Source organism: Eurosta solidaginis, chromosome 3 (assembly GCF_040869045.1).
Source record: "Eurosta solidaginis isolate ZX-2024a chromosome 3, ASM4086904v1, whole genome shotgun sequence".
NCBI lineage: Eukaryota > Metazoa > Arthropoda > Insecta > Diptera > Tephritidae > Eurosta > Eurosta solidaginis.
In genome coordinates this window covers 115074271-115093688 of record NC_090321.1, presented here as the reverse complement: position 1 = coordinate 115093688, position 19418 = coordinate 115074271, and positions in this window count along the sequence as shown.

The following is a 19418-nucleotide window of genomic DNA, read 5'->3' as shown; positions in this document are numbered from 1 at the left end:
ATGTATACTCGCTAAATTCGAAAGCACAAATGTTTCACCTACATACAAATATGGTTCCCCATTGTAGCCGCTTACCTATAATAGTCTCTACCAAAATCCAAAAAATTGTTCCAAAATAATTTGTAGCGTACCAAAAAATCTTAAATAGAATTAATTTTTGACCGGCCCATTTTTTGTGGCAAATTTCACTTAAACGTAAATACATAAGTCTTTATTTAACAGATTCTTTGTTTTTTATTTTAGTTGTTTTCAAAAAAACATGAAATCACAAATAATGAGTTAACTTTAGTTGAAACTAACTAATTTATTTATAACAATTAATGGCAAATTTGCCCGAAAATGTTTTTGCATTTGCACATTTAATCCTCATTTTAGATAAAGTACGTCTTATACTGAACGAAAAAAAAAGTTACAAAAATATAACATTAAATTTTTTATATTGCCTTTTATGCTAATTTATTTTAGTTCTTATTTTATTTTATTATATATTCTCTTATTTCAAATTGGTTTATTATTATTTAACTGCAACTTGTCTGAATCGGAAAATTTCACGTTGTATATTAAACGAAACAAAAAAACGTCCAAAAAACGTCTTTGATTTTAGGTCAAAACGGCAACCGGCATCATAGCGTGCATAGTCAGTATATTACCCACTATCTATATATTAATACGCTAACAAAATTTCCATACAATCAATTGACAGGCTGTTTCGCATACTTAGCATTCGTAAAATCATATAAAAGTTATATGAATCGATTCGTATTGATCAGCCGGAGAGATATTACTCTATTTGTTTATAATTAATAGAAAAAGTTTTTTGTAAATTCGAACAATTCATACAAATGTCGTAAGTCATTTTCGTGCACAAGTGCGCCATCTTTGGGAACAATTATCTAAGTTTTCTAATGCGGATTTCAAAGACCTAAGCCTTTATGCACAAGCGCGCAATCTTTGGGAAGAATTGTCTAAGTGTTTAATGTGAATTTCAAATTTTATGTATCTTCGCTAAATTCGAAGGCACAAATGTTTCACCTGCATACAAATATGGTTTCCCATTGTTGCCGCTTACCTATAATAGCCTCTACCAAAATCCTAAAAAATTGTTCCAAAATAATTTATAGCGTACCAAAAATCTTAAATAGAATTAATTTTGACTGGCCCATTTTTTGTGGCAAATTTTACCTACACGTAAATACATAAGTCTTTATTTAACAGATTGTTTGTTTTTTATTTTAGTTGTTTTCAAAAAAACATGAAATCACAAATAATGAGTTAACTAATTTATTTATAACAATTAATGGCAAATTTGCTCGAAAATGTTGTTGCATTGCCTTTTATGCTAATTACGAAACAAAAACACGTCACAAAAACTTTTTTAATTTTAGGTCAGAGCGCCAACCGGCATCATAGCGGCCGTCTTGCATAGGCAGTGTATTACCCACTATCTATATATTAATACGCTAACAAAATTTCCATACAATTAATTGACAAGCTGTTTCGTATACTTAGCATACGTAAAAGTTTTTTGTAAATTCGAACACTTCATACAAATATCGTAATTCATTATCGTGCACAAGCGCTTCATCTTTAGGAACAATTATCTAAGTTTGCTAATGCGAATTTCAAAGACCTAAACCTTTATGCACAAGCGCGCCGTCTTTGGGAACAATTATCTAAGTGTTTAATGTGAATTTCAAATTTTATGTATCTTCGCTAAATTCGAAGGCACAAATGTTTCACCTGCATACAAATATGGTTTCCCATTGTTGCCGCTTACCTATAATAGCCTCTACCAAAATCCTAAAAAATTGTTCCAAAATAATTTATAGCGTACCAAAAATCTTAAATAGAATTAATTTTTGACTGGCCCATTTTTTGTGGCAAATTTTACCTACACGTAAATACATAAGTCTTTATTTAACAGATTGTTTGTCTTTTATTTTAGTTGTTTTCAAAAAAACATGAAATCACAAATAATGAGTTAACTTTTGTTGAAACTAATTTATTTATAACAATTAATGGCAAATTTGCTCGAAAATGTTGTTGCATTTGCAGATTTAATCCTCATTTTAGATAAAGTACGTCTTATACTGAACAAAAAAGAAAAAGTTACAAAAATATAACATTACATTTTTTATATTGCCTTTTATGCTAATTACGAAACAAAAAAACGTCCCAAAAACTTTTTTGATTTTAGGTCAGAGCGGCAACCGGCATCATAGCGGCCATTTTGCATAGGCAGTATATTACCCACTATCTATATATTAATACGCTAACAAAATTTCCATACAATTAATTGACAACCTGTTTCGCATACTTAGCATACGTAAAATCATATAAAAGTTATATGAATCGATTCGTATTGATCAGCCGCAGTGCATAGGCCTATTTTTGTTAACAAACATTACTCTATTTGTTTATAATTAATAGAAGAAGTTTTTTGTAAATTCGAACAATTCATACAAATATCGAAATTAATTTTCGTGGACAAGCGCGCCATCTTTGGAAAAATTATCTAAGTGTTCTAATGCGAATTTCAAAGACCTAAACCTCTATGATTCCCTGCTAAATTCGAAAGCACAAATGTTTCACGTACATACAAATATGGTACCCAATGTTGCCACTTACCTATAATAGCCTCTACCAAAATCCTAAAAAACTGTTCCAAAATAATTTGTAGCGTACCAAAAAACCTTAAATAGAATTAATTTTTGAACGGCCCATTTTTTGTGGCAAATTTTACTTACACGTAAATACATAAGTCTGTATTTAACAGATTATTTGTTTTTTATTTTAGTTGTTTTCAAGAAAACATGAAATCACAAATAATGAGTTAACTTTTGTTGAAACTAACTGAATTCATTTATAACAATTAATGGCAAAATTGCCCGAAAATGTTTTTGCATTTGCAACTTTAATCCTCATTTTAAATAAAGTACGTCTTATACTGAATAAAAAACAAAAAATTTACAAAAATATAACATTAAATTTTTTATATTGTCGTTTATGCTAATTTATTTTATTTCTTATTTTACTTTATTATATATCCGTTTATTTCCACTTAGTTTATTATTATTTAAATGCAACTTAACTGAATCGGAAAATTTCACGTTGTATATTAAACGAAAACAAACGTCCCTTGATTTTAGGTGAAAACGGCAACCGGCATCATGGCGGCCGTATTGCATAGGCAGTATTTTACCCACTATCTATATATTAATACGCTAACAAAATTTCCATACAATCAATTGATAGGCTGTTTCGCATACTTAGCATACGTAAAATCATATAAAAGTTATATGAATCGATTCGTGTTGATCAGCCGCAGTACATAGGCCTATTTTTGTTAACAAATATTACTCTATTTGTTTATAATTAATAGAAAAAGTTTTTTGTAAATTCGAACAATTCATACAAATATCGAAATTAATTTTCGTGCACAAGCGCGCCATCTTTGGGAACAATTATCTAAGTGTTCTAATGCGAATTTCAAAGACCTAAACCTTTATGATTCCCTGCTAAATTCGAAAGCACAAATGTTTCACGTACATACAAATATGGTGCCCAATGTTGCCACTTACCTATAATAGCCTCTACCAAAATCCTAAAAAACTGTTCCAAAATAATTTGTAGCGTACCAAAAAACCTTAAATAGAATTAATAAATACATAAGTCTTTATTTAACAGATTCTTTGTTTTTTATTTTAGTTGTTTTCAAAAAAACATGAAATCACAAATAATGAGTTAACTTTAGTTGAAACTAACTAATTTATTTATAACAATTAATGGCAAATTTGCCCGAAAATGTTTTTGCATTTGCACATTTAATCCTCATTTTAGATAAAGTACGTCTTATACTGAACGAAAAAAAAAAGTTACAAAAATATAACATTAAATTTTTTATATTGCCTTTTATGCTAATTTATTTTAGTTCTTATTTTATTTTATTATATATTCTCTTATTTCAAATTGGTTTATTATTATTTAACTGCAACTTGACTGAATCGGAAAATTTCACGTTGTATATTAAACGAAACAAAAAAACGTCCAAAAAACGTCTTTGATTTTAGGTCAAAACGGCAACCGGCATCATAGCGTGCATAGTCAGTATATTACCCACTATCTATATATTAATACGCTAACAAAATTTCCATACAATCAATTGACAGGCTGTTTCGCATACTTAGCATTCGTAAAATCATATAAAAGTTATATGAATCGATTCGTATTGATCAGCCGCAGTGCATAGGCCTATTTTTGTTAACATATATTACTCTATTTGTTTATAATTAATAGAAAAAGTTTTTTGTAAATTCGAACAATTCATACAAATGTCGTAAGTCATTTTCGTGCACAAGTGCGCCATCTTTGGGAACAATTATCTAAGTTTTCTAATGCGGATTTCAAAGACCTAAGCCTTTATGCACAAGCGCGCAATCTTTGGGAAGAATTGTCTAAGTGTTTAAAGTAAATTTCAAATTTTATGTATCTTCGCTAAATTCGAAGGCACAAATGTTTCACCTGCATACAAATATGGTTTCCCATTGTTGCCGCTTACCTATAATAGCCTCTACCAAAATCCTAAAAAATTGTTCCAAAATAATTTATAGCGTACCAAAAATCTTAAATAGAATTAATTTTTGACTGGCCCATTTTTTGTGGCAAATTTTACCTACACGTAAATACATAAGTCTTTATTTAACAGATTGTTTGTTTTTTATTTTAGTTGTTTTCAAAAAAACATGAAATCACAAATAATGAGTTAACTTTTGTTGAAACTAATTTATTTATAACAATTAATGGCAAATTTGCTCGAAAATGTTGTTGCATTGCCTTTTATGCTAATTACGAAACAAAAACACGTCACAAAAACTTTTTTAATTTTAGGTCAGAGCGGCAACCGGCATCATAGCGGCCGTCTTGCATAGGCAGTGTATTACCCACTATCTATATATTAATACGCTAACAAAATTTCCATACAATTAATTGACAAGCTGTTTCGTATACTTAGCATACGTAAAAGTTTTTTGTAAATTCGAACAATTCATACAAATACCGTAATTCATTATCGTGCACAAGCGCTTCATCTTTAGGAACAATTATCTAAGTATGCTAATGCGAATTTAAAAGACCTAAACCTTTATGCACAAGCGCGCCGTCTTTGGGAACAATTATCTAAGTGTTTAATGTGAATTTCAAATTTTATGTATCTTCGCTAAATTCGAAGGCACAAATGTTTCACCTGCATACAAATATGGTTTCCCATTGTTGCCGCTTACCTATAATAGCCTCTACCAAAATCCTAAAAAATTGTTCCAAAATAATTTATAGCGTACCAAAAACCTTAAATAGAATTAATTTTTGACTGGCCCATTTTTTGTGGCAAATTTTACCTACACGTAAATACATAAGTCTTTATTTAACAGATTGTTTGTCTTTTATTTTAGTTGTTTTCAAAAAAACATGAAATCACAAATAATGAGTTAACTTTTGTTGAAACTAATTTATTTATAACAATTAATGGCAAATTTGCTCGAAAATGTTGTTGCATTTGCAGATTTAATCCTCATTTTAGATAAAGTACGTCTTATACTGAACAAAAAAGAAAAAGTTACAAAAATATAACATTACATTTTTTATATTGCCTTTTATGCTAATTACGAAACAAAAAAACGTCCCAAAAACTTTTTTGATTTTAGGCCAGAGCGGCAACCGGCATCATAGCGGCCATTTTGCATAGGCAGTATATTACCCACTATCTATATATTAATACGCTAACAAAATTTCCATACAATTAATTGACAAGCTGTTTCGCATACTTAGCATACGTAAAATCATATAAAAGTTATATGAATCGATTCGTATTGATCAGCCGCAGTGCATAGGCCTATTTTTGTTAACAAACATTACTCTATTTGTTTATAATTAATAGAAGAAGTTTTTTGTAAATTCGAACAATTCACACAAATATCGAAATTAATTTTCGTTGACAAGCGCGCCATCTTTGGAAAAATTATCTAAGTGTTCTAATGCGAATTTCAAAGACCTAAACCTCTATGATTCCCTGCTAAATTCGAAAGCACAAATGTTTCACGTACATACAAATATGGTACCCAATGTTGCCACTTACCTATAATAGCCTCTACCAAAATCCTAAAAAACTGTTCCAAAATAATTTGTAGCGTACCAAAAAACCTTAAATAGAATTAATTTTTGAACGGCCCATTTTTTGTGGCAAATTTTACTTACACGTAAATACATAAGTCTGTATTTAACAGATTATTTGTTATTTATTTTAGTTGTTTTCAAGAAAACATGAAATCACAAATAATGAGTTAACTTTTGTTGAAACTAACTAAATTCATTTATAACAATTAATGGCAAAATTGACCGAAAATGTTTTTGCATTTGCAACTTTCATCCTCATTTTAAATAAAGTACGTCTTATACTGAATAAAAAACAAAAAATTTACAAAAATATAACATTAAATTTTTTATATTGTCTTTTATGCTAATTTATTTTATTTCTTATTTTACTTTATTATATATCCGTTTATTTCCACTTAGTTTATTATTATTTAAATGCAACTTAACTGAATCGGAAAATTTCACGTTGTATATTAAACGAAAACAAACGTCCCTTGATTTTAGGTGAAAACGGCAACCGGCATCATGGCGGCCGTATTGCATAGGCAGTATTTTACCCACTATATATATATTAATACGCTAACAAAATTTCCATACAATCAATTGATAGGCTGTTTCGCATACTTAGCATACGTAAAATCATATAAAAGTTATATGAATCGATTCGTGTTGATCAGCCGCAGTACATAGGCCTATTTTTGTTAACAAATATTACTCTATTTGTTTATAATTAATAGAAAAAGTTTTTTGTAAATTCGAACAATTCATACAAATATCGAAATTAATTTTCGTGCACAAGCGCGCCATCTTTGGGAACAATTATCTAAGTGTTCTAATGCGAATTTCAAAGACCTAAACCTTTATGATTCCCTGCTAAATTCGAAAGCACAAATGTTTCACGTACATACAAATATGGTGCCCAATGTTGCCACTTACCTATAATAGCCTCTACCAAAATCCTAAAAAACTGTTCCAAAATAATTTGTAGCGTACCAAAAAACCTTAAATAGAATTAATTTTTGAACGGCCCATTTTTTGTGGCAAATTTTACTTACACGTAAATACATAATTCTTTATTTAACAGATTATTTGTTTTTTATTTTAGTTGTTTTCAAGAAAATCACAAATAATGAGTTAAGTTTTGTTGAAACTAACTAAATTCATTTATAACAATTAATGGCAAATTATAATTTTATTTAATTAATTATAAATACATATGTAATAGTAAAGCGCCGATTGCATACCTAATAGGTGGTGAGAAACAGGTTAAATTCCTTTAGCACATTTCTTCGTTCTTAACTAAAAATTCGTGTTTTTTGAATTATTACGCTATTGAAGTAAATGTATGTATATGTAGTTTATATTGGTGATATAAGCCTACTGGGGAACCGAGCACCCAAAACTAACTTCGCTAGCGCGCCAACGGCATATCTCCCGGGTAGTGTATAAAAGCAAATTTTCAATTCAATTTCAAGTAATTTCACCACAATTCTATGTAAATTTCATTTGATTTTACATATTTGTTATATTTTTTTTAAGGAGCTCTACTTATAATTACATTTGAAAAGTTTGTAGAAAATTTAAGAAAATACAATCAAAGATTATAACGTCTTAGGTCAAATTCAAAATTTTAATGAGAACTTTAAGCAAGATAGATCAGTTTGCTATATTTCCACTCACTGCTCAACTATTAACGCATTATTGCACTACCCCAACACTGGATGCATAGAGTGAGTTGAAAAAAATACAAGTTGGTCGAATTTCGACCACGGGCGATACTAGTCTATATATTAATACGCTAACAAAATTTCCATACAATCAATTGACAGGCTGTTTCGCATACTTAGCATACGTGAAATCATATAAAAGTTATACGAATCAATTCGTATTGATCAGCCGCAGTGCATAGGCCTATTTTTGTTAACAAATATTACTCTATTTGTTTATAATTAATAGAAAAAGTTTTTTTGTAAATTAGAACAATTCATACAAATATCGTAAGTTATTTTCGTGCACAAGCGAGACGTCTTTGGGAACAATTGTCTAACTTTTCTAATGTGAATTTCAAATTTTATGTATACTCGCTAAATTCGAAAGCACAAATGTTTCACCTACATACAAATATGGTTCCCAATTGTGGCCGCTTACCTATAATAGTCTCTACCAAAATCCTAAAAAATTGTTCCAAAATAATTTGTAGCGTACCAAAAAATCTTAAATAGAATTAATTTTTGACCGGCCCATTTTATGTGGCAAATTTCACTTAAACGTAAATACATAAGTCTTTATTTAACAGATTCTTTGTTTTTTATTTTAGTTGTTTTCAAAAAAACATGAAATAACAAATAATGAGTTAACTTTAGTTGAAACTAACTAATTTATTTATAACAATTAATGGCAAATTTGCCCGAAAATATTTTTGCATTTGCAGATTTAATCCTCATTTTAAATAAAGTACGTCTTATACTGAACGAAAAAAAAAGTTACAAAAATATTACATTAAATTTTTTATATTGCCTTTTATGCTAATTTATTTTAGTTCTTATTTCATTTTATTATATATTCTCTTATTTCAAATTGGTTTATTATTATTTAACTGCAACTTGACTGAATCGGAAAATTTCACGTTGTATATTAAACGAAACAAAAGAACGTCCCAAAAACGTCTTTGATTTTAGGTCAAAACGGCAACCGGCATCATAGCGTGCATAGTCAGTATATTACCCAATATCTATATATTAATACGCTAACAAAATTTCCATACAATCAATTTCAGGCTGTTTCGCATACTTAGCATACGTAAAATCATATAAAAGTTATATGAATCGATTCGTATTGATCAGCCGGAGTGCATAGGCCTATTTTTGTTAACAAATATTACTCTATTTGTTTATAATTAATAGAAAAAGTTTTTTGTAAATTCGAACAATTCATACAAATATCGTAAGTCATTTTCGTGCACAAGCGCGCCATCTTTGGGAACAATTATCTAAGTTTTCTAATGCGAGTTTCAAAGACCTAAGCCTTTATGCACAAGCGCGCCGTCTTTGGGAACAATTGTCTAACTTTTCTAATGTGAATTTCAAATTTTATGTATACTCGCTAAATTCGAAAGCACAAATGTTTCACCTACATACAAATATGGTTCCCCATTGGAGCCGCTTACCTAAATAGTCTCTACCAAAATCCTAAAAAATTTTTCCAAAATAGAATTAATTTTTGACCGGCCCATTTTTTGTGGCAAATTTCACTTAAACGTAAATACATAAATCTTTATTTAACAGATTCTTTGTTTTTTATTTTAGTTGTTTTCAAAAAACATGAAATCATAAATAATGAGTTAACTTTAGTTGAAACTAACTAATTTATTTATAACAATTAATGGCAAATTTGCCCGAAAATGTTTTTGCATTTGCAGATTTAATCCTCATTTTAGATAAAGTACGTCTTATACTGAACGAAAAAAAAGTTACAAAAATATAACATTAAATTTTTTATATTGCCTTTTATGCTAATTTATTTTAGTTCTTATTTCATTTTATTATATATTCTCTTATTTCAAATTGGTTTATTATTATTTAACTGCAACTTGACTGAATCGGAAAATTTCACGATGTATATTAAACGAAACAAAAAAACGTCCCAAAAACGTCTTTGATTTTAGGTCAAAACGGCAACCGGCATCATAGCGTGCATAGTCAGTATATTATCCAATATCTATATATTAATACGCTAACAAAGTTTCCATACAATCAATTGACAGGCTGTTTCGCATACTTAGCATACGTGAAATCATATAATAGTTATATGAATCGATTCGTATTGATCAGCCGCAGTGCATAGGCCTATTTTTGTTAACAAATATTACTCTATTTGTTTATAATTAATAGAAAAAATTTTTTGTAAATTCTAACAATTCATACAAATATCGTAAGTTATTTTCGTGAACAAGCGCGCCATCTTTGGGAACAATTATCTAAGTTTTCTAATGCGGATTTCAAAGACCTAAACCTTTATGCACAAGCGCGCCGTCTTTGGGAACAATTGTCTAAGTTTTCTAATGTGAATTTCAAATTTTATGTATACTCGCTAAATTCGAAAGCACAAATGTTTCACCTTCATACAAATATGGTTCCCCATTGTAGCCGCTTACCTATAATAGTCTCTACCAAAATCCTAAAAAATTGTTCCAAAATAATTTGTAGCGTACCAAAAAATCTTAAATAGAATTAATTTTTGACCGGCCCATTTTTTGTGGCAAATTTCACTTAAACGTAAATACGTAAGTCTTTATTTAACAGATTCTTTGTTTTTTATTTTAGTTGTTTTCAAAAAAACATGAAATCACAAATAATGAGTTAACTTTAGTTGAAACTAACTAATTTATTTATAACAATTAATGGCAAATTTGCCCGAAAATGTTTTTGCATTTGCAGATTTAATCCTCATTTGAGATAAAGTACGTCTTATACTGAACGAAAAAAAAAGTTACAAAAATATAACATTAAATTTTTTATATTGTCTTTTATGCTAATTTATTTTAGTTCTTATTTCATTTTATTATATATTATCTTATTTCAAATTCGTTTATTATTATTTAACTGCAACTTGACTGAATCGGAAAATTTCACGTTGTATATTAAACGAAACAAAAAAACGTCCCAAAAACGTCTTTGATTTTAGGTCAAAACGGCAACCGGCATCATAGCGTGCATAGTCAGTATATTACCCAATATCTATATATTAATACGCTAACAAAGTTTCCATACAATCAATTGACAGGCTGTTTCGCATACTTAGCATACGTGAAATCATATAATAGTTATATGAATCGATTCGTATTGATCAGCCGCAGTGGATAGGCCTATTTTTGTTAACAAATATTACTCTATTTGTTTATAATTAATAGAAAAAATTATTTGTAAATTCTAACAATTCATACAAATATCGTAAGTTATTTTCGTGAACAAGCGCGCCATCTTTGGGAACAATTATCTAAGTTTTCTAATGCGGATTTCAAAGACCTAAACCTTTATGCACAAGCGCGCCGTCTTTGGGAACAATTGTCTAAGTTTTCTAATGTGAATTTCAAATTTTATGTATACTCGCTAAATTCGAAAGCACAAATGTTTCACCTACATACAAATATGGTTCCCCATTGTAGCCGCTTACCTATAATAGTCTCTACCAAAATCCTAAAAAATTGTTCCAAAATAATTTGTAGCGTACCAAAAAATCTTAAATAGAATTAATTTTTGACCGGCCCATTTTTTGTGGCAAATTTCACTTAAACGTAAATACATAAGTCTTTATTTAACAGATTCTTTGTTTTTTATTTTAGTTGTTTTCAAAAAAACATGAAATCACAAATAATGAGTTAACTTTAGTTGAAACTAACTAATTTATTTATAACAATTAATGGCAAATTTGCCCGAAAATGTTTTTGCATTTGCAGATTTAATCCTCATTTTAGATAAAGTACGTCTTATACTGAACGAAAAAAAAAAGTTACAAAAATATAACATTAAATTTTTATATTGCCTTTTATGCTAATTTATTTTAGTTCTTATTTCATTTTATTATATATTCTCTTATTTCCAATTGGTTTATTATTATTTAACTGCAACTTGACTGAATCGTAAAATTTCACGTTGTATATTAAACGAAACAAAAAAACGTCCCAAAAACGTCTTTGATTTTAGGTCAAAACGGCAACCGGCATCATAACGTGCATAGTCAGTATATTACCCTCTATCTATATATTAATACGCTAACAAAATTTCCATACAATCAATTGACAGGCTGTTTCGCATACTTAGCATACGTAAAATCATATAAAAGTTATATGAATCGCTTGCGAGGACGCAAGGTCTGTTGCGCTGTACAAGGCAGCAGCCGCAAAGCTGGGACAAGTATATCCCGGGGCGATTATCGAGGTCGTTGACTGGAAGGACATTCCGGCTCGGCCAAGGGCCAGGGCATGGGTTCCAGCGGTTCCAGCAGAACCTGAGAGAATTCTCAGGATGCTGCAACTGATGAACCCGGCTCTCCCAACGCAGGACTGGAGTGTCATCCAAGTCGAGGACGCTGTAGGACCTAGGAGACAGGTCGTGTTAGCCCTGAATAAGGAAGCTCTCGAGCCCCTTAGACGGAGCAAAAGAAGAGTGTTTTACGGCCTCGGGGAGGTCGTAATTCACGTATACCGTGGGGACGCACAGCGCGCATCCCTTTCGAGTGCCTCTTTGGACACGGACATTGAGGCACCCGAAGTGGAAGCGGAAATCTCCGACGCCGAAAGCCTGGTTTCCGCCACGTCAAATTGCGCAGGGGCTCTGGGCAATTTGTCGATGGAGGATGCTCTGCTGGATAGCGACGGAGAGGATGCCAACATCACGGTGATGGAGGCAGGGGAGTCTGAGCAAGCTCATGCTGAGGTTGCTCCAGATAAACCTGCACAAAAGTAAGGCAGCCTCGGCTGCTCTCATCAGTCGCCTTTCTAAAGGCGACGTCGAAGTGGTCCTTATCCAAGAACCCTGGGTGAACAACTCAAGGATTTGCGGATTGGGGGCCACTGGGTTCAAGCTCATCCGAGCTGCAGATGAAGGTAAAGTGAGAACATGCATTTTAGTAAAGTCTGAGCTAAATATCTTTCTCTTGCCTAATTATAGCAATGGTGACGTCACAGCGGCCAGTTTGTCAAGCGGAGGCACCCAATTAACGCTAGCCTCCGTTTATATGCCGTACGGCGCAGAGGAATCTCCTCCGCAAAAGACGGTAAAGGATCTGGTGGCCGACTCAAGCAAAGGCCATCTGTTAATTGGGACAGACGCAAACGCCCACCACGTGCAGTGGGGTAGTTCCGACATAAACACTCGGGGTGAGTCACTTTTTGAGTACCTTTTAACAACTAACCTTGTAGTTTGCAATGTAGGTAATGAACCAACTTTTATTACTAAAAACCGTAGAGAGGTTATTGACCTCACTATTTGTAGCGAAAGCGTTTATGGGTGGGTTAAAAAATGGCGTGTTCTTGAGGAACATTCCTTTTCAGACCACCGCTATATTGAAATAATGTTAGAGTTCTTCGTCGATCAGCCCATTGCGAGACGTAACCCACGTAATACAAACTGGGAACTACATAATGAGCTGTTAGCAAGAGAACTACCAGAACTGCCCCCACAAAGCCTCTCATCAACGATGGAGCTAGAGGGTCTGGTAGAAACCTTCACATCGGCTTTCTCAAAAGCCTTAGAACAGGCCTGTCCATTGTCAAAACCGCGCGGTAAGCGTAAACCTCACTGGTGGTCCCATGATCTGGACCTACTTCGTCAATCCTGTAGAGAACAGTTTAACAAAGCCAAATTCTTTCATAACTGGTCACAATGGATAGAATACAAGGACAAACTAAGGACCTACAAAAAAGTCCTGAGACAAGCGAAGAGAACTTCATGGAGAAACTTCTGCACTGGAGTCGAAAGTGTCGTGGACACATCCAGGCTACGGTGCGTGCTTTCTAAGACGCAAACAGCTATTAGCTTTCTGCGGAGACCGAATGGTACCTGGACCAGCACAGAAGGGGAAACTCTAGAGCTGCTCCTGGACACACATTTCCCGGGAAATATGACAAACGCACCGGAAGTACCTGCAGCAAACCAAGCTGTGAATATACCCATCACTGAGGAGAGAGTGAGGAGGGCAGTCAAAAGTTATAAACCTTTTAAGGCTGCTGGACCAGACGGGATTGTACCCGCTCAACTTATCTACTCTTTGGAGGTATCAGCCAACTGGCTGCGGCACATATATACCGCTTGTTTGGCTATGAACTATATTCCGTGTGCATGGAGGAGCGCCACGGTCATATTCATTCCTAAGGCAGGCAAAGCCTCTCATTACGAGCCGAAGGACTATAGACCTATCAGTCTTTCATCCTTCGTACTCAAGACCCTAGAGAGAATAGTTAGCGATTTTCTCACTACAAGCATTGATAGGAATCTCACTTCGGACTATCAACACGCGTACACCAAAGGTAAATCTACGGAGACTGCGCTACACAGCCTAGTCTCTACTATAGAAACATCCTTGTTCGAAAAGGATTATTGTCTGGTGGCCTTCCTAGACATTGAAGGAGCATTCAGCAACATAAGTCCAGACGCCGTTAACATTGCTTTAACTGATATGGACGTAAATAGACCCCTAGTGGGACTAATTGATCAACTGCTCAGGGGAAGGAAAGTGCTCTCCTCACTGGGGAAGGTTGAGGTAACACGATTTGTCGCAAGGGGCACGCCCCAGGGTGGTGTCCTTTCCCCCTTACTATGGAACCTAACGGTAAACTCGCTATTAAGAGATACTAGTTGGGGGAGCGGGAAGGTCGTGGCATATGCTGATGACCTAGCGATTATCTACAGAGGCAAGTTTCCTCAAACTTTGTGCGACTTGATGCAGGTAGCATTGCGAGAGGTTTCCTTGTGGGCTTCCCGATGTGGACTCAGCGTCAACTCCGATAAAGTAGAGCTTGTCTTATATACCAAACGATACAAAATACCATCGTTGAACCTACCTGAACTAAATGGGGTGCGCCTAAGCCTGGCAGATAAAGCCAAATTTTTAGGCGTAGTTTTAGACATAAAGCTGAACTGGAAGGACAACGTTATCCAGCGACAAAAGAAAGCGTACATTGCATTATATACGTGTAAAAGAGCCATTGGCAAAAATGGGGACTCACCCCCAACATATGCAGATGGATTTATACCGCGATTATCAGACCCATACTGCTGTATGGGGTAGTCGTATGGTGGCCAGCCTTGAGCAAGGCGTCTAACCTAAACTTGTTGGGTAAAGTCCACAGATCCAGCATGATAAGCATAAGCGGGGCTCTAAGAACAACGCCTAGCGAAGCTCTTCAGGTCATTCTTGACATCTTTCCACTGGATCTGGCTGGTCATCGAGCAGCGGCAACGTCAGCCCTGCGTCTAAGGGAGTTGTCGTGCTGGAACAGCAGGACCACAGGACACTCAAGTATACTAAACAAATACAGTTTTCTCCCTCCTAGCACGGATCGCTGTGCGACCACAACAGTTGCGGAAACCAACTTTAAGATAAACATACCCAGCAGGGATGACTGGACGGAGTCGGACAAGTGCCTTGCTATGGGCAACAGCATTTCCATATACACGGACGGCTCCAAGCTAAACGGGAGAGTTGGGGGTGGAGTATACTCAAGGGACCTTGACCTCCAGCTCTCATTCAGACTACCCGACCACTGCAGTGTATTCCAGGCAGAAGTTGCAGCCATAATGGAAGCCGCAGCTAGGATAGGGACATACATTGTCGGCAAAGAAATTTTTATCTTCAGCTACAGCCAAGCTGCCATAAAATCTCTGGGCTCCCACTCGTTCAATTCTGAACTAGCACTAAACTGTCGCCGATCTCTTCAAGAGATGGCTCAACAGAACCGTGTACACCTCACATGGGTCCCTGGACATAGGGATATCGAGGGAAACTGTATTGCAGATGAACTCGCTAGGCAGGGCACAACCAAGCAGGTTCTTCCTGGACAAGAACGCTTAGGTATGCCCCTGTCCACATGCAAGCTAATGCTAAAAGAGCACATCTACCGTCAAGCCGACGAAAGATGGCTACAAACACCGGGATGTCGAACGTCGAAAGAAACCTGGCCTAAATGGGATCCTAAAAGTTCCCGTCACGTTTACAACCTAAGAAGGGATACAATTTCCACACTTGTAGGGGCACTAACGGGTCATTGCCTCATAGGTAGGCATGCAGAAAGGCTAGGAGCGCCTTATCGTCGTTGCTGTAGGAGTTGTAAAGAAGATGAGGAGGAGGAAACGGTGGTTCACCTCATTTGCAACTGCCCAGCGCTAAGCGGAGCACGGCAGCGCTTTCTGGGAGCTCCATTTCTTGATACTATTAGTCAGGTTGTGGAGCATGACGTCAAGGACCTGGTAGATTTCATCAGGTCCTCAAAATGGTTCGAAGAGGAGAGGTAACGGTGTTTTTCATTGTATCACAACGGGCCTAGTACTACTGGCCTAAGTGTGCCCTCGGGCAGCCACCCCAACCTAACCTATATGAATCGATTCGTATTGATCAGCCGCAGTGCATAGGCCTATTTTTGTTAAAAAATATTACTCTATTTGTTTATAATTAATAGAAAAAGTTTTTTGTAAATTCGAACAATTCATACAAATATCGTAAGTTATTTTCGTGAACAAGCGCGCCATCTTTGGGAACAATTATCTAAGTTTTCTAATGCGAATTTCAAAGACCTAAACCTTTATGCACAAGCGCGCCGTCCTTGGGAACAATTGTCTAACTTTTCTAATGTGAATTTCAAATTTTATGTATACTCGCTAAATTCGAAAGCACAAATGTTTCACCTACATACAAATATGGTTTCCCATTGTAGCCGCTTACCTATAATAGTCTCTACCAAAATCCTAAAAAATTGTTCCAAAATAATTTGTAGCGTACCAAAAAATCTTATATAGAATTAATTTTTGACCAGCCCATTTTTTGTGGCAAATTTCATTTAAACGTAATTTCATTTAACAGATTATTTGTTTTTTATTTTAGTTGTTTTCAAAAAACATGAAATGATAAATAATGATTAACTTTAGTTGAAACTAACTAATTTATTTATAACAATTAATGGCAAATTTGCCCGAAAATGTTTTTTCATTTGCAGATTTAATCCTCATTTTAGCTAAAGTACGTCTTATACTGAACGAAAAAAAAAGTTACAAAAATATAACATTAAATTTTTTATATTGCTTTTTATGCTAATTTATTTTAGTTCTTATTTCATTTTATTATATATTCTCTTATTTCAAATTGGTTTATTATTATTTAACTGCAACTTGACTGAATCGGACTGAATCGGAAAATCTCACGTTGTATATTAAACGAAACAAAAAAACGTCCCAAAAACGTCTTTGATTTTAGGTCATAACGGCAACCGGCATCATAGCGTGCATAGTCAGTATATTACACAATATCTATATATTAATACGCTAACAAAATTTCCATACAATCAATTGACAGGCTGTTTCGCATACTTAGCATACGTAAAATCATATAAAAGTTATATGAATCGATTCGTATTGATCAGCCGCAGTGCATAGGCCTTTTTTTGTTAACAAATATTACTCTATTTGTTTATAATTAATAGAAAAATTTTTTTGTAAATTCTAACAATTCATACAAATATCGTAAGTTATTTTCGTGAACAAGCGCGCCATATTTGGGAACAATTATCTAAGTTTTCTAATGCGGATTTCAAAGACCTAAACCTTTATGCACAAGCGCGCCGTCTTTGGGAACAATTGTCTAAGTTTTCTAATGTGAATTTCAAATTTTATGTATACTCGCTAAATTCGAAAGCACAAATGTTTCACCTACATACAAATATGGTTCCCCATTGTAGCCGCTTACCTATAATAGTCTCTACCAAAATCCTAAAAAATTGTTCCAAAATAATTTGTAGCGTACCAAAAAATCTTAAATAGAATTAATTTTTGACCGGCCCATTTTTTGTGGCAAATTTCACTTAAACGTAAATACATTCTTTGTTTTTTATTTTAGTTGTTTTCAAAAAAACATGAAATCACAAATAATGAGTTAACTTTAGTTGAAACTAACTAATTTATTTATAACAATTAATGACAAATTTGCCCGAAAATGTTTTTGCATTTGCAGATTTAATCCTCATTTTAGATAAAGTACGTCTTATACTGAACGAAAAAAAAGTTACAAAAATATAACATTAAATTTTTTATATTGCGTTTTATGCTAATTTATTTTAGTTCTTATTTTATTTTATTATATGTTCTCTTATTTCAAATTGGTTTATTATTATTTAACTGCAACTTGACTGAATCGGAAAATTTCACGTTGTATATTAAACGAAACAAAAAAACGTCCCAAAAACGTCTTTGATTTTAGGTCAAAACGGCAACCGGCATCATAGCGTGGATAGTCAGTATATTACCCACTATCTATATATTAATACGCTAACAAAATTTCCATACAATCAATTGACAGGCTGTTTCGCATACTTAGCATACGTAAAATCATATACAAGTTATATGAATCGATTCGTATTGATCAGCCGCAGTGCATAGGCCTATTTTTGTTAACATATATTACTCTATTTGTTTATAATTAATAGAAAAAGTTTTTTGTAAATTCGAACAATTCATACAAATATCGTAAGTCATTTTCGTGCACAGGCGCGCCATCTTTGGGAACAATTATCTAAGTTTTCTAATGCGGATTTCAAAGACCTAAGCCTTTATGCACAAGCGCGCCGTCTTTGGGAAGAACTGTCTAAGTTTTCTAATGTGAATTTCAAATTTTATGTATACTCGCTAAATTCGAAAGCACAAATGTTTCACCTACATACAAATATGGTTCGCCATTGCAGCCGCTTACCTATAACAGTCTCTACCAAAATCCTAAAAAATTGTATGGTTACCTATTGTTGCCGCTTACCTATAATAGTCTCTACCAAAATCCTAAAAAATTTTTCCAAAATAATTTGTAGCGTACCAAAAAATCTTAAATAGAATTAATTTTTGACCGGCCCATTTTTTGTGGCAAATTTCACTTAAACGTAAATACATAAGTCTTTATTTAACAGATTCTTTGTTTTTTATTTTAGTTTTTTTCAAAAAAACATGAAATCACAAATAATGAGTTAACTTTAGTTGAAACTAACTAATTTATTTATAACAATTAATGGCAAATTTGCCCGAAAATGTTTTTGCATTTGCAGATTTAATCCTCATTTTAGATAAAGTACGTCTTATACTGAACGAAAAAAAAAGTTACAAAAATATAAGATTAAATTTTTTATATTACCTTTTATGCTAATTTATTTTAATCTTATTTTATTTTATTATATATTCTCTTATTTCAAATTGGTTTATTATTATTTAACTGCAACTTGACTGAATCGGAAAATTTCACGTGTATATTAAACGAAACAAAAAAACGTCCCAAAAACGTCTTTGATTTTAGGTCAAAAGGGCAACCGGCATCATAGCGTGCATAGTCAGTATATTACCCACTATCTATATATTAATACGCTAACAAAATTTACAAACAATCAATAGACAGGCTGTTTCGCATACTTAGCATTCGTAAAATCATATAAAAGTTATATTAATCGATTCGTATTGATCAGCCGCAGTGCATAGGCCTATTTTTGTTAACATATATTACTCTATTTGTTTATAATTAATAGAAAA